Source organism: Spermophilus citellus, assembly GCF_964194105.1.
Source record: "Spermophilus citellus genome assembly, chromosome: 19".
In the NCBI taxonomy this organism is placed as follows: Eukaryota; Metazoa; Chordata; class Mammalia; order Rodentia; family Sciuridae; genus Spermophilus; species Spermophilus citellus.
In genome coordinates, this window is record NC_138201.1 from 20277262 (window position 1) to 20299495 (window position 22234).

The window sequence follows — 22234 nt, forward strand, 5'->3', positions numbered from 1 at the left end:
CCAGCCGCTTCTGCAAGCGGCCAGCGGCCCAGAGCGGCGCGGCCTGCCCGAACCCGCAGATGGCACCCGCCATCCCGCCGCCCTGGGGAGGCCCTGCTCTCGCTTTACAAACGGCCACCACGCCTGCCAGGCTCGTAGCCACGCGGCCGCAGCTGCCCAGCTCTACAGGCAGCCCCCCAGCGGGTGCAGAGGTACAATCCTGTGGTCACCAGCTGCTTCAGAAAGCGGCGGGCGGCCCCAAGCAGTGCGGTGTGGCCCACCCGAACCCGCAGACGGCACCCTCCATCTCTCCGTCCCGGGAGGCCCCGCTCTTGCTCAGCGAACGGCCACCCCGCCCACCTGGATCTTAGCCACACGGCCACAGCTGCCCACCTCTACAGGCAGCCCCCGGCGACCCGGCGCAGCGAGAAGTGTCCCCGCCTGGCCCAGCAGACAGCCCGTGCCTTCCCAGCTCTCCTAACAGCCCCACCCACCTGGCGAACGGCTACCCCCCCCCCAGACAGCGTGAAGGGAATCTAACCAACCCTTTACGAAATAGCGAACTGGGAACTAGAACCAGAGATTGTGTCAGACCAGAGACAAGCCAGATCCACCCCTCCCTTCAGACACTCCGGCAAGGAGCCAGGGGCCCACCATAGCAGAGAGGGTAAGTCACCAAAGTTCGGCCAAAGAGATTCCTTCCCAGCGGAATCTACTTTAGCAGGTGTGTGACTCCCACCCACACCAGATACAAACAACCGGGAAACTTCAAAATCTCTCCGTGGGCGTGACCGTAAGGGCCAAAGGACTCTCGACCCCCAACTCCCCCTACTGCCAGTGACGAGGGCGTGACTGTAGGGGCAGAGGGAAGCAGAGAAGACTCCTCACCCCTAATTCCCCCAACCACGAACTGAGAGGGTGTGACGGTAGGGGCGGAGGGAAACAGAGGACACTTCAGACCCCCAACTCCTCCTACCGCCAGGAGTGTCGTTGTGACTGTAGGGGCTGAGGGAAGTACAGGGGATCCTCGACCCCCAACTCCTATTACCACCAGCAGCGACACCAATGGTCTTAGCTGCCAGATTCCAAAGGTGTGCCCACCAAAGGGGTCCAGAAAAATTAAACAATTGACTCCCAGACCACAGCTCCACAGCACTGGGGCTTAGATGAATGACAGTGAGAGTGCTCAGTAGTTAGGGAAATAGAGCACTCGGTGGGGCTGAAAGTGTAACCAAATCCTTGGGGAAATGCCTCCGGTGAGCAGGACCTGGCTGGCTGGCAGGAGGAAGGGGAGGAGGGGCCGTAGAAGTGAAACGGCTCTGGACCAACAGGATTGAGAGACTCCCAGGAACCGCCTTACAGGGATTGCTGTTGACACACTGAGGGCAAAACTCAGCCCAGAGGGCACAGTTTTGCCTATGGGAAGAGAAGAAAATGGATCTCTAAAACCTAATTTTATTTCCTATTTCATTTTAATTTTTTCTCTCCCTTTTCCCTCTCTCTCTCCCCTTCCAAGTTTTACTGCTCTTTCCATTCTCCTCTATGCTATCTATCTCCCTCTCCTTCTTTCTTTTCAAGAGCACCTACCTTCCCCTTCCCCCCAACTTTCATCCCAAGCATTACGTCCTCCATTTCGCGTAACTGTCTAAATACAAATAGGTGTGTGCCCTCCCCCCGCGCCTGCAACGTAGCCAGACCTGCAACCCACCAGCAGGTCAGGTCCAGCAACCTGGGAGTGGCAGAACCGCCTCACGTGCCTGCAAGGTAGGCGCACCTGCTACCTACCAGCAGAACAGGCCCAGTGGCCTGCCGATGCGGTAGGCATAGTGCCCCAATTGGAGGAGGAGCAGAGCCCCTGCCCGAGCCTGCACGGGACACTTTGCAACTATACAAGAGTAATACAAATATATAGGGGGAAAATTCAACAACACAACAGTCTCAGTAAGCAGAAAGAAACGCGAACAGTATGAAGAGACAAGGAAAGAAAGGACCACAAGCAATGCAGGTCAACTCAACGTTAGAAGAGGTAATATCTGCAGCAGATGGAATGTCAGATAAAGAATTCAGGAGATACATGCTTCAGATGATCTGGAGTCTCAAGGAAGACATTAGACAGCAAAATCAGACAATGAAAGATCTCTTCAACAATGAAATACATAAACAAATCCAGGAAGCAAAAGATCAACTATACAGGGAGATAAAGGTTATAAAAAACAAACAAACAGTAATCCTAGAAAGGCAGGAAGCAATAAACCAACTTAAAAACTCAATTGAGAAGACTACCAGCAGAGTAGAACACTTAGAAGATAGAACATCAGACAGTGAAGACAAAGTATTTCAACTTGAAAAGAACATACACAGCTCAGCAAGACTGTTAAGAAACCATGAGCAGAACATCCAAGAAATATGGGATAACATTAAAAGACCAAACTTAAGAGTCATTGGGATACAGGAAGGCACAAAGCTCCAAACCAAAGGAATGAGCATTCTATTCAATGAAATAATTCGAGAAAACTTCCCAGACTTGAAGAACGAGACAGAATCCCAAATCCTAGAAGCCTACAGGATGCCGAATGTGCATAATCATAAGAGATCCACACCTAGACACATTATAATGAAGATGCCCAACATACAGAATAAGGAGAGAATTTTAAAAGCTACAAGAGAAAGGAAGCAGATTACATTTAGGGGTAAACCAATCAGGATAACAGCTGATCTCTCAACACAGACTTTGAAAGCTAGAAGATCCTGGAATAACATATTTCAAACAGTGAAAGAAAATGGGTTCCAACCAAGAATTGTGTATCCAGCAAAATTAAGCTTCAAGATGGAAGATGAAATTAAAACCTTCCACAATAAACAAAAGCTAAAAGAATTTGCAGCTAGAAAACCATCTCTCCAAAAAATCCTCAGCAAAACATTACAGGAAGAGGAAATGGAAAATAACAATGAAAACCATCAGTGGGAGGTAGGACAGTAAAGGGGGGAAAATAATCAAAGAGGAAAACAAACCATATTCAGTAACATAAATAAACAAATATGGCTGGAAGGATAACCCATATCTCAATAATAACCCTAAATGTTAATGGCTTAAACTCACCAATTAAGAGACACAGGCTAGTAGAATGGATCACAAAACATGACCCAACAATATGCTGCCTACAGGAGACACATTTGATAGGAAAAGACATACATAGACTGAAGGTGAAAGGTTGGGAAAAATCATATCACTCATATGGACTTCTGAAACAAGCAGGAGTGTCCATACTCATATCAAATAAAATAGATTTCAAGCCAAAATTAATCAAAAGGGATAAAGAGGGACACTACATACTGCTCAAGGGAACCATACACCAACAAGACATAACAATCATAAATATATATGCCCCAAACAATGGTGCAGCTATGTTCATCAAACAAACTCTTCTCAATTTTAAGAGTCTAATAGACCACCATACAATAATCATGGGAGACTTCAACACACCTCTCTCACCACTGGACAGATCTTCCAAACAAAAGTTGAATAAGGAAACTATAGAACTCAATAACACAATTAACAAACTAGACTTAATTGACATATATAGAATATACCACCCAACATCAAGCAGTTACACTTTTTTCTCAGCAGCACATGGATCCCTCTCAAAAATAGATCATATATTATGTCACAGGGCAACTCTTAGACAATATAAAGGAGTAGAGATAATACCATGCACTTATCTGACCATAAAGGAATGAAACTGAAAATCAACGATAAAAGAAGGAAGGAAAAATCATGCATCACTTGGAGAATGAACAATAGGTTACTGAATGATCAATGGGTTATAGAAGACATTAAGGAGGAAATTAAAAAATTCTTAGAGATAAATGAAAACACAGACACAACATATCGGAATCTATGGGACACATTGAAAGCACTTCTAAGAGGGAAATTCATTGCATGGAGTTCATTCCTTAAAAAAAGAAAAAACCAACAAATAAATGATCTCATACTACATCTCAAAATCCTAGAAAAAGAAGAGCAAAACAACAGCAAAAGAAGTAGGAGGCAAGAAATAATTAAAATCAGAGCTGAAATTAATGAAATTGAAACAAAAGAAACAATTGAAAAAATTGACAAAACTAAAAGTTGGTTCTTTGAAAAAATAAATAAAATCGACAGACCCTTAGCCATGCTAATGAAGAGAAGAAGAGAGAGAACTCAAATTACTAGCATATGGGATGAAAAAGGCAACATCACAACAGACACTTCAGAAATACAGAAGATAATCAGAAATTATTTTGAATCCTTATACTCCAATAAAATAGAAGATAGTGAAGGCATCGATAAATTTCTTAAGTCATATGATCTGCCCAGATTGAGACAGGAGGATATAGACAACCTAAACAGACCAATATCAATTGAGGAAATAGAAGAAACCATCAAAAGATTACCAACTAAGAAAAGCCCAGGACCAGATGGGTATACAGCACAGTTTTACAAAACCTTTAAAGAAGAACTAATACCAATACTTTTCAAGCTATTTCAGGAAATAGAAAAAGAGGGAGAACTTCCAAATTCATTCTACGAGGCCAACATCACACTGATTCCTAAACCAGACAAAGATACTTCAAAGAAAGAAAACTACAGACCTATATCTCTAATGAACCTAGACGCAAAAATCCTCAATAAAATTCTGGCGAATCGGATACAAAATCATATCAAAAAAATTGTACACCATGATCAAGTAGGATTCATCCCTGGGATGCAAGGCTGGTTCAATATACGGAAATCAATAAATGTTATCCACCACATCAATAGACTTAAAAATAAGAACCATATGATCATCTCGATAGATGCGGAAAAAGCATTCGACAAAGTACAGCATCCCTTTTTGTTCAAAACTCTCGAAAAAATAGGGATAACAGGAACATACCTCAACATTGTAAAAGCAATCTACGCTGAGCCCCAGGCTAGCATCATTCTGAATGGAGAAAAATTGAAGGCATTCCCTCTAAAATCTGGAACAAGACAGGGATGCCCTCTCTCACCACTTCTGTTCAACATAGTTCTCGAAACACTGGCCAGAGGAATTAGACAGACAAAAGAAATTAAAGGCATAAAAATAGGAAAAGAAGAACTTAAATTATCACTATTTGCAGATGACATGATTCTATACCTAGCAGACCCAAAAGGGTCTACAAAGAAACTATTAGAGCTAATAAATGAATTCAGCAAAGTGGCAGGATATAAAATCAACACGCATAAATCAAAGGCATTCCTGTATATCAGTGACAAACCCTCTGAAATGGAAATGAGGACAACCACTCCATTCAAAATATCCTCAAAAACAATAAAATACTTGGGAATCAACCTAACAAAAGAGGTAAAAGACTTATACAATGAAAACTACAGAACCCTAAAGAGAGAAATTGAAGAAGATCTTAGAAGATGGAAAAATAAACCCTGTTCATGGATAGGCAAAACTAACATCATCAAAATGGCGATATTACCAAAAGTTCTCTATAGGTTTAATGCAATGCCAATCAAAATCCCAATGGCATTTCTTGTAGAAATAGAGAAAGCAATCATGAAATTCATATGGAAAAATAAAAGACCCAGAATAGCAAAAACAATGCTAAGCAGGAAGTGTGAATCAGGTGGTATAGCGATACCAGACTTCAAACTATACTACAGAGCAATAGTAACAAAAACAGCATGGTGTTGGTACCAAAACAGGCAGGTGGACCAATGGTACAGAATAGAGGACACAGAAACCAACCCACAAAACTACAACTTTCTTATATTTGATAAAGGGGCTAAAAGCATGCAATGGAGGAAGGATAGCATCTTCAACAAATGGTGCTGGGAAAACAGGAAATCCATATGCAACAAAATGAAACTGAATCCCTTTCTCTCGCCATGCACAAAAGTTAACTCAAAATGGATCAAGGAGCTTGCTATCAAACCAGAGACAAGGCATCTGATAGAAGAAAAAGTTGGCTACGACCTACACACTGTGGGGTCGGGCTCCAAATTCCTCAATAGGACACCCATAGCACAAGAATTAATATCTAGAATCAACAAATGGGACTTGCTCAAACTAAAAATTTTTTCTCAGCAAAAGAAACAATAAGAGAGGTAAATAGGGAGCCTACAACATGGGAACAAATTTTTACTCCTCACACTTCAGATAGAGCACTAATATCCAGAGTATACAAAGAACTTAAAAAATTAGACAATAAGATAATGAATAACCCAATCAACAAATGGGCCAAGGACCTAAACAGACACTTCTCAGAGGAGGACATACAATCAATCAACAAGTACATGAAAAAATGCTCACCATCGCTAGCAGTCAGAAAAATGCAAATCAAAACCACCCTAAGATATCATCTCACTCCAGTAAGATTGGCAGCCATTAAGAAGTCAAACAACAACAAGTGCTGGCGAAGATGTGGGGAAAAGGGTACACTTGTACATTGTTGGTGGGACTGCAAATTGGTGCAACCAATTTGGAAAGCAGTATAGAGATTTCTTGGAAAGCTGGGAATGGAACCACCATTTGATCCAGCTATTCCCCTTCTGGGTCTATTCCCTAAAGACCTAAAATAGCATGCTACAGGGACACTGCTACATCGATGTTCATAGCAGTACAATTCACAATAGCAAGACTGTGGAAGCAACCTAGATGCCCTTCAATAGACGAATGGATAAAAAAATGTGGCATTTATACACAATGGAGTATTACTCTGCATTAAAAATGACAAAATTATAGAATTTGGAGGGAAATGGATGGCATTAGAGCAGATTATGCTAAGTGAAGCTAGCCAATCCCTAAAAAACAAATGCCAAATGTCCTCTTTGATAAAAGGAGAGTAACTAAGAACAGAGTAGGGAAGAAGAGCATGAGAAGAGGACTAACATTAAACAGGTATGAGAGGTGGGAAGGACAGGGAGAGAGAAGGGAAATTGCTTGGAAATAGAAGGAGACCCTCAGGGTTATACAAAATTATATACAAGAGGAAGTGAGGGGAAAGGGAAAAATAATACAAGGGGGAGAAATGAATTACAGTAGAGGGTGTAAAGAGAGAAGAGGGGAGGGGAGGGAAGGGGAGGGGAGGGGGGATAGTAGAGGATACAAAAGGCAGCAGAATACAACAGACACTAGTATGGCAATATGTAAATCAGTGGAAGTGTAAATGATGTGACTCTGCAATCTGTATACAGGGTAAAAATGGGAGTTCATAACCCACTTGAATCAAAGTGTGAAATATGATATATCAAGAACTATGTAATGTTTTGAACAACCAATAAAAAAATTTAAAAAAAAAAGAAACACAAATACCTTTTAATTTGGGGTTGCTGTGACAGCTCCTCTGACCTTAAGGGTCCGCAGAAAGAGGGAGAGAGAGAGCACGCGCTGACCCCTTTTATTGAGGAGAAGCTATTCAAATGAGGCAAGGGGTCAGGTTTCAGGGGGCTGAGTCTATCTTCATGATGTCCACTGTCAGCAGGTTGACTGACACCTGGGTAGGCCACACCCAAGGGCACAGTAAGAGGAGGGCACACACACAAGGCACTTCCATTGAAGATTCTATCCTAAACAGGGCAAGGGGTTATATTTCAAAGGAACAGGTGAGCATAGCTTCACCCATGGGGCTGTAGCAAGACACACCCATTTCTGTGACTGAGCACCTCAGCACCCAGCTGGGGAGTGTAACTCAGTTACCTGTAAGGTTGGCCTCCCACAAGGGCTGACATCTCTGGATCAATCTTCAGTCATTTGAACCTCGATTCTGGGTCCTGCATGTCTGATAGCACATTCAGGTACCCCAATAGAATGAGAGGCACTTTCTGGGAAAACAAAAGCATGACTTTTACCCCACATTATCACTGAATCTTATCCTTTCTGTTGTTATGTTTGTAAATCCTTCCACCAAACATGGCTCAAGGGACCTGCTGCAGTGGAAAAAAATGTGTTTTTCAGCTGCAGTGTGACTTTCAGAGTCACAATAAAAAAAATTAAAACAAAACATGATTAAAGTTATTTTGTGGGGCCTTATCCCCCACTTTTTTTATAATTGTAGCTTAATAGATAAATGAGCTCATTCTACAATGGCTTGACATTGATGCTTCTATGGAATATCTGTTTTATGATGAATACAAAATTAATGGCAAAACTGCTGAAAAGAAAAATTGGTATAAGCTTCTGTATTATCAATTTCTAATTCTAATGCTTCAAAAGTAGCTAGACAGTGAGAAATAACGTGCTGAGTATTTTCTTTTACACAGGCAGTGGCAAAAATAAATCTAGAGTAAGTATCAACAATAACATGAACTTAACACTGTTTGCCAAATTGAGGGATGTGAGTTACATTCATTTGCCATAACTGATTTGGTAATAAACCATGGGATTAACCCCAGTTGGTAAAGATAAAATATGTTTAAAACATTGTGAGATTTGATGAACAATTTGACAAGTTTTTCCCCAGGAATATTAAATTTTTATGTAAAGAAGAAGTATTCTGATGATGTAAAGAATGTGAGGCTTGTGCAAAATCATATAAAGATATTTATTCACAAACAGCAACAAGTTTATCAATCTTATCATTACCTGATGCTAAAGGACTTGGAAGATTAGAATGTGCCCTACTTATATGGCTAATGAAACATGGATAGTGACACATTTGAATTGTCTTTTGTAAGGTCTGAAACAAATTAAATAACTCTTGCGATGGTGTGTTCCCAGTAGATGATGTTTCAATATTTTTTGTAGCAAGAACTGCATGTAAAATATCTGAATAAACATTGATTGATTCGCTCCTTTGCAAAACGAATTAAAGCACAAATGAGAGCTTGAAGTTCTGTTCATTGTGCAGAAGTATAAGATGTCTGTATTATCTCTGTATGACCATGGCTATAGAAACCTTTTCCTGGACTTGATCCATCAGAAAATATTGTTAGTGCTCCAACTATTGGTTAAGCACATAGAATTTGGGGGAAAATAAATGTAGTCACAAGAGCAAACTAAATAATTTTATCATGAAGGTAATGGCTTTCCATTTGACCAGGGAAATTAGCAAAAGCTATCTGCCAATTATTAGAAGACTGCCAAAGCCAATCATTCTCTTGAGTAGAAAAAGTGCCAACAATGATATTAGGCTATGACCCAACTACCTGCAAAACTCATGTCATTCCTTTAATAACTGAGTAAGAAAGCCATGGAAATGAGTTGATGACTTTTGAGGAGAATGAGGTAGGCAAGGCCACTCAATAATTCCCAATTATTGCCATATTGCTCCTGTAGGAGTATGAACATTGGGAAATGTTAGTCAATATACAGGCTCTTGTGGATTAATTCTAGTAAGCTGTGCAGTCTCCATGGCAGATTCAACCTTTCTTATGGCAATCCTTTTTTCTGCCATAAGTTGATGAGAAAGTACAGAAGGATCTCCCTGGGCAATCTGAAACAGAGGACTGAAATCTGCAGTGGCTAATTTTAAACTTGGTCACACCCAATGAATATCACCTAGTAACGTTTAGATGCCATGTGCCCTGGGCAATCCATTGTGCTTGGGGGTGCTGCCGATATTTCCCAAGGTAAAACCTAAATCTCCATGGCCCCATAATGAGAGAAGACCCCCAAGGAATTCATGGGTGACTCCCTGCAACTTAGTCGGGCCCTACCTCAAAATAAAATATAAAAATGGCTGGGGACAGGTCTCAGTTGTAAAGTGCTCCTGGGTAAAACTACCAGTACAAGAAAAAAACAAGCAAACAAATAAAAACAAAAAAGAAAACAGCTGGAGGGCTCTGCACATGTGAGACAAAATCATCTGTAACAGAAATTGTTACATCTCAAGAACATGATATATACTTGTAATTACATAGATTAAATTATATATTAAATATATGCATATTTGTGATAAAAATTAAGATATATAATATATATCAATAAAGTTGACAATCTCACAAACTAAGTTATAAATGTATACATGTCTAAAAACAGTGTTCCAAAATATGTGAAGTGAAAACTATCAGGATTAAAGGGAAAAAAATTTACAAAAAGTTGTGGATAATTTGTGATATCCCACTTTCAAGAAAAAATGAAATGGGGGCTGGGGATGTGGCTCAACTGGCAGTGCGCTCGCCTGGAGTGCGTGCAGCCCGGGTTCGATCCTCAGCACCACATACCAACAAAGATGTTGTGTCCGCCAAGAACTAAAAAATAAATATTAAAAATAAAAAAATTCTCTTCTCTCTCTCTCTCTCTCTCTCTCTCTCTATCTATCTATCTTTAAAAAAAAGAAAAGAAAAAATGAAATCACTAGCAAAAATTCATGTAAAACAAACTGACTTGAACAAAAATATAACTACACTAGGTCTACAGGACTATACAGAATATTCTGCCACAAAGAGTAGAATACATATTTTTCTCCACTATGTAGGAAACATGGTACAGGACTTGCCATTTTAAAGCCATAAAAATATCAATAAATTTAAAAGCGCTGAAATAAGGACAATGATCTTTTGTAACTACAATGAAATTAAGTAAAAAAAAACAAAATTTAAAAATTTGCAAACATGTAGCAATTAGACAGTGTACTCTTTAGGAAGAAAAAAAATAAAAAACAGTTTAGGTGGATAAAAATGAAAGCAAACATGCCTGAATTTATGAGGTGCAGCTAAAGTAGCCCTCAGGAGAAAATTCATAACCACAACAGCCTACGTTATAAAAGAAAAACTGCCCATACCAAAACCTAACTTTATGCAGTAACTAGACAAAGAAAAGTAAACTGTAATCAAATTGCACTGGGGATGAATTCTGATAAAGAATAGAGCAAGAATAAAAGAAATATACAAAAGAAAGAATTAAGAAAACATCTGGATTGTTCAAAGGATTTACAAAATTGATTGTTCAATTAACCAAGAAAGAGAGAGAGAGAGAGTACTCAAGTTAATAAATATCAAAAATAAAAGTGAGACCATCAAAACAGACTCCACAAAAAATTTAGAGAATTTTAAGGGCATATTATGAACAACTAAATGTGAACAAATTCCTATAAAACTTCCATCAAAACTGACTTAGACATAGAAAGTCTAAAAAGACTTAATAAGAGATTGAATCAGTAAAAAACACAATAAAAACATCCGTATCAGAGCTGAGCATTGTTGGCGCATGCCTGTATCCCAGTGACTTGGGAGGCTGAGGCAGGAGGATCAAGAGTTCAAAGCCAGCCTCAGCAAAAACAAAGCACTGAGCAACTCAGGGAGATCCTGTCTCTAAATAAAACACAAAATAGGGCTGGGGATGTTGCTCTGTGGTCAAGGGCCCCTGAGTTCAATATGGTACCAAACAACAACAACAAAAATCCTATTAGAAATGTGAAGTGAAACTATCAAACTATATCTAACTCTAAAAGCAGATATATGGCTTTATGTGAATTAAATTCTAATGTCTCTATCAAAGAACTATTTAAATAAAAAAATTCAGTTTTTATGCAGGATATAGCACCAATCAATCATTATAATTTTTGAAGCTGAACAATTAATATTCAAAGCAAAATTATTTAAATTTCCATTTATGGTAGTATCAAACATTAAATTCATAGCAAAAAATTACAAATATGTCTTGTAAGCAGAAAATACTATAGAAAATGTTGAAAAGACTAAGTAGGCATCCATTATTTATTGATAAGATTTAATGTTACTGAAATGGTAAAATGCAAGTTGATTTACATACCAATGTAAACCTTACCAAAATTCCCACATGCCATTTTTGAAAAAGATGGAATGGTAAGCCTAAAGTGAACATAGAAGTTCAGTCAACCTCAAATATGAAATACAGGTTTTCTTCAAGAAAAATATAAAGAACAAAATTGGAAGACTCACCCCAATTTTAAAGCTCAGTATAAAGTTTCAGTTCTAAAGAAAGAGGATCCTGATTCCTCACCCTGTTCAAAATCAATTCAAAAGGGGTAAAAGACCTGACTGTAAAACTACAAAATAAACAAGAGAAAGCAATTTAAGCTCTGGTAAGGACATCAAATGTTTTGGAAATAGTTTCAAAATCAAAAAATGAATAAATAAAATAAAAATGGCATTAAACGAAAACCTGATTTACAGCAAAGAAAAAAAGTGGAATCTCTATAAAATGGGAGAAACTCTTTGCCCAGTATGCATTTGATACAAGCTTCATATTTAGAATACATAAAGAACACAAAAATAATAAAACAAAACAAACAATCAAAAACTAAGTAATGCCATTCAAAAGTAGGCAAATAAAGTAGACAGTTTTCAAAAGAAGAAACAAAAAGTTCCAGTAAACATATAGAAAAATGTTCAATATAATTAGCCTTCAGGAAAATGCAAATCAAAAATACACTGTGGAAGACTGGGGAAATAGCTCAGTTTGTAGAGTGCTTACCTTGCATGCACAAGGCCCTGAACTCAGTCCCACCACCATAAGAAAAAAAATACATGTGGTATCATCTCATCCCAGTCAAAATGGATAACTTAGAAATGTGACAACCACTGAAGTGGATGTGGAGAAAAATCAACACTTATGCATGGGTGTGTGCAAGTAAATTGTGTAGCTCATATAAAAAACTATGCATATTACTCAAAAAACTAACAATAGCTGTGATCATGGCACACAACTAATCCCATATATTTAAGAAGTTAAAGGAGAGGATTACAAGTTTAAGGCCAACTTGTGCAAATTCAAGGTCAAAGAGGGCAAAACCCTGTCTCCAATAAAAAAGAAATATGCTGGAAGCCAGAAATGGTGATAAATGCCTGTAAAGTAGGCAACATAGGAGACTACAGTAGGAGGATCATGAATCTGCTGTGAGGTTAAAGAAACTTAATGTAATGCTCTCTCAAAATAAATTAATAATAATAATAATAATAATAAATAAGGCACTATGATGTAGTCTAATGGTCAAATGTTTGCCAAGCACATGAGGCTTTGGTTAAGTCTTCAGTATCTCAACTAAATAATACTAAAATAGAATTACCTTATGATTCAGGTATCCCACTTGGGGGTATGTAATGAAAACAATAAAACACTCATCTGATAACTGGATGCCCATCTTTAAGGAGGCACTTCCCAGTTGAAATGATATGGAATCGCCTAGGAATTCTGGGAGAGATGGATAAAGAAAATATGGCATACATGTAGGCATACATCCATAAAAATCAAATCCTGCCACCTGCAACCAATTGGGTGAAATTGGAGGGTAGTGTGGTAAAATGAAATAAAACCAGACACAGAAATACAAACACTGCATGCTGTCCCGCATGTGGGGGAGGCTAAACCTGAACTTAGGTTGGTGATTTTTAAAGGTTAAAGAGTGGAAATGGGAAATGAGAAAGGGATTTCATCAGTGGATGTGGCATATGTGTTAAAATACCAAGCAGAGACCCTTTATTATGTATATATAGTACATCTTCACAAAGCTATTTTTAAAATATTACTGTAATCAGTACTGAGTCACACTTTACAAAATGATTAAATGGAATAATATTGCCAGGCATGCTTTTGGATGCTTATACTACCAGCAACTCAGGGGACTGAGGAAGGAGAATTGACAATTTGAGGTCACCCTTGGGAACATAGCAAGATATTGTCTCAAAACCAAAAAAAAAAAAAAAATGAACTGGGCATATATCTCAGTGGTAGAGTGTTCCTAGATTCAAATTCATTACTGCAAAAAGAAATAAGTAAATGGAATAGAATTTAGAAATATATCCTTATATTTATGGTCGATTATTTTTCAAGGAGAATGCCAAGACATTACAGGAAAAATGTTTTCAAATCATCTGGAACAACTATCCATATAAAACTTGGAACACAATCTCAAACACTATTTCACACTTTTCACAATTAATTTTAAATGGAAGAAAAGTGCAAATATGAGAATTTAAACTACAAGATTCTTAGCAGAAAACATGTAAAAATCTCACGATCCTGCATTGAACAATAGATTCTTAGAAAAGACAATTTTTCTTGGTTTCTTTTTGGTATCAGGGATTGAACCCAGGGGAGCTTAACTACTGAGCAACATTCCCAGCCCTTTTAAAAATTTTACTTAGAGACCAATTGCTAAGTCTGGCTTTGAACATGTGATCCTCCTGCCTCAGCCTCCCAAACTGCTGGGATTATAGGCAGGTGCCAAAAGATACTGCTTATAATGCCACATATTTAGAAAGTATCTACAAGATTTTAGATATGATGTGGCATAATACATTTTGTGAAGGGTAAAGAAATATATATTTATAATTTAGCCAATATGTTTTTTAAACTATAGACTTCATCTAGGCTTCCATATGTACTATTTGAAATTTCACTGTCCCCAATGGGGACTTCTATCTGAAAAACTCCAACCACATTTACCTTGTATAAGTCAAACCTGGACATCCATTTTTCTTAATCTATAGACTTAAATAAAATTGAAATTTCTCAAGAGTAAAGATTATTCCTCTGGAGCCAAATGATCCATAGCATTGTGTGGAATCATATTACCTGAAGGGCTGTAAAAGAAATAATATTAACTAATTAACTTCTGACTCCAAATAACACCTGTACACTTGTTGCTTCTTCATGTACTCATGAATGTATAGTTGAGTCAAAAAAAGAGAAATCTTATAATTTTGTGGGCATATGTTTTTAACAAATTATGAATTATCATGAAAATGGTTCTCATTTTCACGGAACTCACAGAAGTGTCAACAGAGTCAAGATGAAGCCTATTACATTGAGAAATGTCTTTGTTCCTTTAATAATTATTTGTTGGTACTGAAAATTGAACTCTGGGGTGCTTTACCCCTGAGCTACATTTTTAAATTTTATTTTAAAAATTTGCATGTTGAATATTTGAGATATGGCCACCAAAGCTGTCACCATGGAAGCAATTAAAGAAACCAAGGGAACAACTCTCACTATTATGAGTCCAAGGGCACACGTAGATCTCACTAGCTGGGCGTGTATTTGTTGAAAGACTTGAAAAGCAGCATCAGCCTACCATGGCTCTGAAATATTTCCTGGCAATAAGACAAAGAAGGATGGGTGGCTTAGGTGAAAGAAGAGGAGACAGGACTGTAGTTGCAAGTTATGAGCAGCCTTCAGAAGTACCCACTGCCCCTAGAGGGGCCTTTATTTTTAAACATTTTTTACAAGTGTTTTTTCATGTAGTTAATGGATAGCTTCAAAGCTCAAAATTTCTTTGATTTACATAATTTTTAAGAGTTACAATATTTTTAGGTATATATTAATTACCTAAAATATCAAGTACATTGTTTAAAATATTTTCCTGTAACCTTTGCCAATCACGATTAAGCTTTTACATTATCACCTCAATCGATAAGTGCTAGACTACACAACTCGACTACATGTACCTTGACTTATTATTAGCTTTTAATTTTAGAGAGAGAGAATTTTTTTTAATATTTATTTTTCACTTCTCGGCGGACACATCTTTGTTGGTATGTGGTGCTGAGGATCGAATCCGGGTCGCACGCATGCCAGACGAGCGCACTACCGCTTGAGCCACATCCCAGCCCAAGCTTTTAATTTTAAAGCATACGTATAACTATGTCATTAACCTTTCACTTTAAAGCATACCTATGATTATTGGTAAGATTTGTTACTTCTAAAATCCCAATAAAACACTTAAAGTAGTTAAAGCCTATTACTTAAAAGCACTTTTCTGAAGTGCTTCCAAAATGTATGTATATTAACTTTATATTATTCTATTTTTAATTCCAAAGGTAATTTTCTATTTCATATGACCTGTTTAACTGCTTTCTTTAAGAGTTTTTTTAATACTTTTTCAAAATACAACTATTCGTATGTTTTTGTAATCTTTAACAAAAGAGCAGGCTCTTCAGCACAACCCATTTACCATTAATATTAACAATGTGTTTCCCATTTTGATCATGAATTCCTGTGTAAGGCAAAGGTGGGCCTGTTACTGAAGGGAAATGTATGTTGCACAGATTATAGATGAAGAATGTGGGGTTTAGTGCAAATTGTTAAGTTTTTCTCAAGAACCTTGAGATTTGTGAGATTTTCTTCATAAATGTTTGAGGAATAACACTATTGTTTGAATCCTGAGAGATATCAAAACACATCTCCAGGCATGTCTTAATTGTATCTTTAGTCTCATTTTGGGAATTTTCCTGCCATTTCAGCCAACATGTACTTTTATTATTGATTGATGTATACCCCATTTTCCATATTATGAGTATCGTAAACAATACATTTAACCCTCCACATGGTTTCAGTTTCCAAATGGTGTAGCTCTGCCACGACATCTCCCATGCTGTGACCCTATCAGACAGAGGGTGCAGGAACAACTTAACCACCTTATCTAAAAGACACCAGCTATTTTCCATATGACTTCTGTGGAACTTGTGATTGAATCTTGAGTTCCAGCCTATAGTGGGTCAATTAATTGTCACTGGATAACAAGTCATTCTAGAACGTATTGGCTCACTCGAACCTTGAGCCAAATCCCCAGCAGTATTTTGTATTTTATTTAAAGAAAGAGGTTTCACTGATTTGCTTAGCACTTCTCCCTTGCTGAAGCTGGCATGGAACTCATGATCCTTCTGCTTCAGCCTTCCAGAACCCTGGGATTACAGGAGTGCACCACTGCACTCAGCTCTGTTCACAATTTTAATGCCAGCATTCCCTCTTTGCCTTATCAACTATTTTTATGCTATATTTCTTATAGATGCAGTATTTCTAATTTTTCCTCCCAGAACTGAATGACAGTTTATAGATTTTGCTTTCTCTTTGTGAGCATTTCACATGACAAAAAAGCAGACACAATGATGTGATGTGAAGAAAGAAAAAGGTGACACTTTAAACAGAGAGAATGTGTCCTCTCTGTAAAGAGAAGAGCATGGCTCTCTTTCTCTCCAATTTTATTAGAGATCTAAAAAGAGATTCTAAAGAATCCTGCCCAGGTACACGTCTTGACTTTGGACTGACAGCAGGATAATATCAAACTCTCAAGTATCCAGTGCCATGAAAACTTGAGGTTAATTAGCCTCATGTTCATGATTTATAATTGAGTTCTTAATCATAAACTCTTTCAGATTTTATGGTTAGTAGGAATTATCTTTATTTCCCTGAGGCCAGAATCTGGTCTTTAACAAGATCACAAAAGTCTCCCCTTTAGTGTAAGTTGTGTTACTCTTACAAAAATTATTTTGAAACTGCATTTCTCCTGCAGATAATAGTTTGTTAAAGAATGTAACACATCCTGTCCAGTTAATCCAGAAAGGGTGCAAGTAAATTGCTTCTTGGAAGATAAAGCATAGGGTCAATGTGTTGAGCCTATGTATTTATTTATTATGCTGTGTGTTGAAATCAGAGCTAGTCGACCACTGAGCTACATCACCAGGTCCTTTTTTATATTTTATTTACAGAAAAGATCTCATTGATTTGCTTAGTGCCTGGCTGATACGTTGCTGAGACTGGCTCTAAATTCATGATTCTCCTGTCTCACCCTCCCAAGCTGCTGGGAATACAGGTATGTGGCACTATGCCCAACCTACCATTTACCTTAAAAGTACTTCAGGTCTTTTACCAGGTTCTGTGAAAATTATTACAATGAAAATATAAATGTAGTCTTCTGTGATCTACTGACTCCAATTTTTTTAGATACATACCCAGAATTACTACTACTGAATCATATGACATTTTTATTTTAACTTATTGAAGAACCTTAATACCATTTTCAAAAATAGATTTATTCAATTTATATTCTCACCAGCATTTTTACAGGTGAATCTTTATATCCATGCTCATATGCTCTGGAGTACCTACTATCTTTCAGATTTTTATTTTTTACTTCTAAATATGTTACTTATATATTTACAAGTCATAGATAGACAAATAACTTTTATTTATTTGTTTTTATGTGCTTCTGATGCTTGAACACAGTGCCTCCCATGTGCTAGGGAAGCACTCTATAACTGAGCCAGAACCCCAGCCCCTATCTTTCAGATTTTTATCATAGGCATTCTGACAAGACTGCATAGGGTGAAGGAAAGTTTTCATTTGATGCATTAAATTTCTGAGGCAAGTGTGTTATATTCCAGGCTGTCAAGTAGCTAGAAGAAGAGTGTACTGTATTTTCTGTGGTGAAACAGGAATCTGTGGTTTCTAACACATTTTTAACAGGACTGCTGCAAATTTTAGTTTTTGGAAGCAGTTACAAACAACGCAAATCCAACTATTTGTAATGAATGAATATTTGCACATGCTCAGTCTCTGTTGCTTATAGAAATTGGATGTTTAGGATATACTCCCTGGAACAGAAGTCACTAAGTTTAGATGCTCAGTACATAAAGAAACTACTTCTGAAAACAACTGGAAGGCCTGGAATTATTACTGGGGTGAACAAGAGTAGGTCAGGGCTCAGAAAGTGCTCAAATATTATTGAGTCTATCAGTAGTTTGTTTAATTTTCCCCTTTGGTACCTATAATTGAGTTGAGAGAGAAGCAATTCTTCCAGCAACAGAAGTTAGCAAAACTACTGGAACTTAGGCCTAGTGCAGATGACTAGAGACTTTCTCTAGAAACTTCCAGATGACTGGGAGCAAAAAGTAACAATTAGCATTTTGAAAATCATTCTCAGAAAACACCATAAAGAGTAGCAGAAAAATCTGAGGGGTTCACAATTCGGAATTCATTTTTTAATTTGTTGATCATTTTATTATGGAGTCACTAGAGTTCCTTTTATACTCTGAATACTATAGATAATTAAATATGTAATGTAAAATATTTTCTCCTGCTCAGCAACTTGTTGTTTTAAAAAATATTTTCACATGTATGTCCTCTCAGCAGCTACATCAATGTTTATAGCAGCTCAATTTGCAATAGCTAGACTATGGACCAACTTAGATGGTTCTTGAAAGATGAATGGATAAAGAAAATGTGGTATATATAATCAATGGAATATTAGTCAGGTTGAAAGTAGGCTAAAATTATGGCATTTTCTTCAAAAGGTTGGAGTTGGAGAATATCATGCTAAGTGAAATAAGCCAGTCTCGCAAAACCAAAGACAAATGTTTTCTCTATTATGCTGATGCTAATTCAGGAGGGAGGGGGCAATGGGGAAGAATCGCTTTACCTTACATTAGGTTGAGGGAAGTGATGGGAGGGAGGGGAGAGGGATGTGGGAATAGGAAAGATAGTAGTAGATTGAAACAGACATCATTACTGTATGTATATATTTGACTACATGACTAATATGATTCTGCAACATGGACACTCAGAAAAATGAGAAATGATATCCCATCCAAGTATGATATACCACAGTATATATATGTGCATTCTACTGTCATGGGGATGAAAGAGGGTCTGGGGATGTGGCTTAGTGGTTAAGAACCCCTTGTACTATAATGAGTGAGAGAGAAAATAGGGAAGACAAATCAGAAGGCAGGATGGATCCACACAATTCCAACAAGTTTCCCATAATCCCTACCCTCATTACCAAGTACTTAGGGTCTGTGTGGTATTGGTCCATCTGTGAAAATTTGAAAAAAAAGTATTTTTTCTTATGATCTGGAGACATAGAAATGGACTTGCAAATTTCTACCAGGCCTGGTAGAATGGGTTGGAAACAGTAGTCACATCCTATAGAATTCCAAAGTCGTCACTTTAATTGAACCACTTCAGCTGAGTTCCCAGCAAATGGGACTGCCATTGGGGTAACGGTTCAGAGACCACATTGCTCCAGTTTTAGATGACTGTGAGGTCAGCCTGGGCAACAGAGTCCACCACTGTCTCAAGAAAGAAAAAAGAGGGGGAGCCTTGGTGAGGGTGTAGCTCAGTGGTAAAGCAGCCTTGGGTTCAATCCCCTGTGGAGACCAGTGACAGTGATTGGGAGACAAGTGTCTGAGATGGAGGTCTCTAATGACGTCATGGCAGGGACATGCTTTGTGACTGGAAAAGTTTCTATGCAAAAGTATAGGATGACTGGTTGCTATGGCAATGCTCTCCATGGGGGAGACTCTGTTGTGGGAGACTTTTCAGCTTTGACCTCATTCTCAGGCACAAAGTTCCTTGCTAAATCAACCACAATATTTCACCAGTTCCGCTGCTTTAAATGATGCTTTAAAGTAACTTTAAAGGATGGACTTTCTTGAGAGCTGCACACTGCTATAACATTGCACATTCCAACTATAGAATGTAACGGAGGAAATAGCTGCATACTGTTCCTAACTGTGTAACTTTCATAAATACAAAGAATAATGCTTGCATAGTCTTTAATATGATCAATTAAAGATATACAATAAAGATTGCTGGGGTAATTATTTTTTTCTTTTCTTTTAGAGAGAGATAATTTTCAACATTTGTCCATTTATATTTTTAGGTTTTGGTGGATACAACATCTTGTATTTTATTTATATGTGGTGCTGAGGATCAAACCTAGGGCCCCACGAATGTGAGGTGAGCGGGCTACCACTTGAGCCACATCCCCAGCCCCCCTGGCATAATTCTTTAGACCTGCTGCTCCATCATAGAGCAGTGCTCCACCCGATCCCAGATGTTGTATCTTCTGCATGTGTGACTCTTTATTTCTTCCAATGTCCCATCAAACCTTGCCAGAACCTCCTAGTTTGGCCACTTGTCACAGAAATCCCCAGTAGCAAAAATAATAAACACCATCAATCTCTAATCACTTCATGTTTTTTGATATGTTAAAACAAGGTATATGGAAACTAAAAATTCCTATAAAATCTGATGTGCTCCTCAGAATATTTAATAGTCTAACATTTTCTAATTCATGAAATATGGAAAAATCAGAGTTCTAACTGGGCATCCTGAAATGTTTAAACACAGTCACTGATAATCACAGAGGAAAAAATAAAACACCAACTACAGAAACGCAGATATTCTCTATCTCAGCATTTGCCTTGGGTAGACTACTGCTACTTTGATGATCTGGTCCAGTCTGTAAGTATCCATACCCAATACCAAATATAATGAAAATTACTAATCCTATGTGATCAACAACTGGTGTATATTTTGGCCTCAGAATTGGCTAATATTTTCGGTTTTCTCTATTTCAATAGCATTCTAATGCAAATTGTCCTCATCACTAACAGGACCAAATAAATTTTCAGACTACTCATGAGCTTTTCACAAATGACCTGAGCAGAGAATCACAGCATCAGGTTTTTGCAGGAGCACATCGTAAATTGCTGACATCCTCCTCCAAGGTTGCTTGACACACTCCTTGAAGACAAGAAAATCTGACACCTTTTAGGCTGCCCTGGACCATGTGGCAATGTGTTCTTCACTTATCAGTTTCACTTGAGCTCCCCAATGACATCATCTATAAATCAGAGACCTCCATATGGAATTCCTCCACCAAAAGGCTCTGAAAACACAGGCACGTTTGGCATCTTCATAGACTCCTGCAAAATAGAAGCTTTCACAAACTCTTTATGATAAGGACATTATGGCCACTTGTGATGACTACCAATTACAGAGGGTTCCCAGAGCAGGAAACTGCTCCTCATGGACCTTCCTTTTTAAAACTATACACTTGATTTTTATTGAATTGGTGAATTTTACAGAGTTTCTGAATTAATAAACCATACCTGAGAATCCAAAGAAGAAAACAATATAATGGACAACCCCATCCACCCATCATATGGTTTATTAAAACTTGGTTTCTAATGCATTTTTCTTGGGGATACTGGGAATTGAACTCAGTGGCACTCAACCACTCAGCCACCTCCCAGTCTTCTTTTTTATTTATTATTTGAGTCACTTCTTAGAGACAGGGTCTCACTGAGTTCTTTACTCCTTGTTATCCAGGGACGCCACCTTTCAAATCACAACCCTTGAGCTAAGGTTGTGGCTCAGTGGTTGACAATGTGCCTAGCATGTGGGAGGCACTGGATTTCACTCTTAGGACAAAAAAAAAATTAGTATATATATAATTTTTAAAAAAATGAAAAGATGGGCTGGGGATGTGGCTCAAATGGTAGCGTGCTCAACTGGCATGCGTGGGGTGCTGGGTTCAATCCTCAGCACCACATAAAAATAAAATAAAGATGTTGTGTCCACTGAAAACTAAAAAATAAATATTAAAAAATTCTTTCTCTTTAAAAAAAAGTGAAAAAAGTAACAATCCTCCTGCCTCAGAATCTTGAGCCACAGGTATTTCAGGTGTATGCCCCAGCACCTGGGGATTCTTAAGAATTTTGAAAATTTCAGAGTCTTTCATAAAATTTCAACAA

The 22234-nt window shown here is 38.0% G+C and overlaps 1 long non-coding RNA gene across 1 annotated transcript in view; it reads right to left on the bottom strand.

Moving 5' to 3' along the window:
• LOC308638594 overlaps positions 1 to 22234 on the bottom strand; it is a 74244-nt gene that overhangs the window by 45015 nt on the left and 6995 nt on the right. The window lies entirely within an intron of this gene.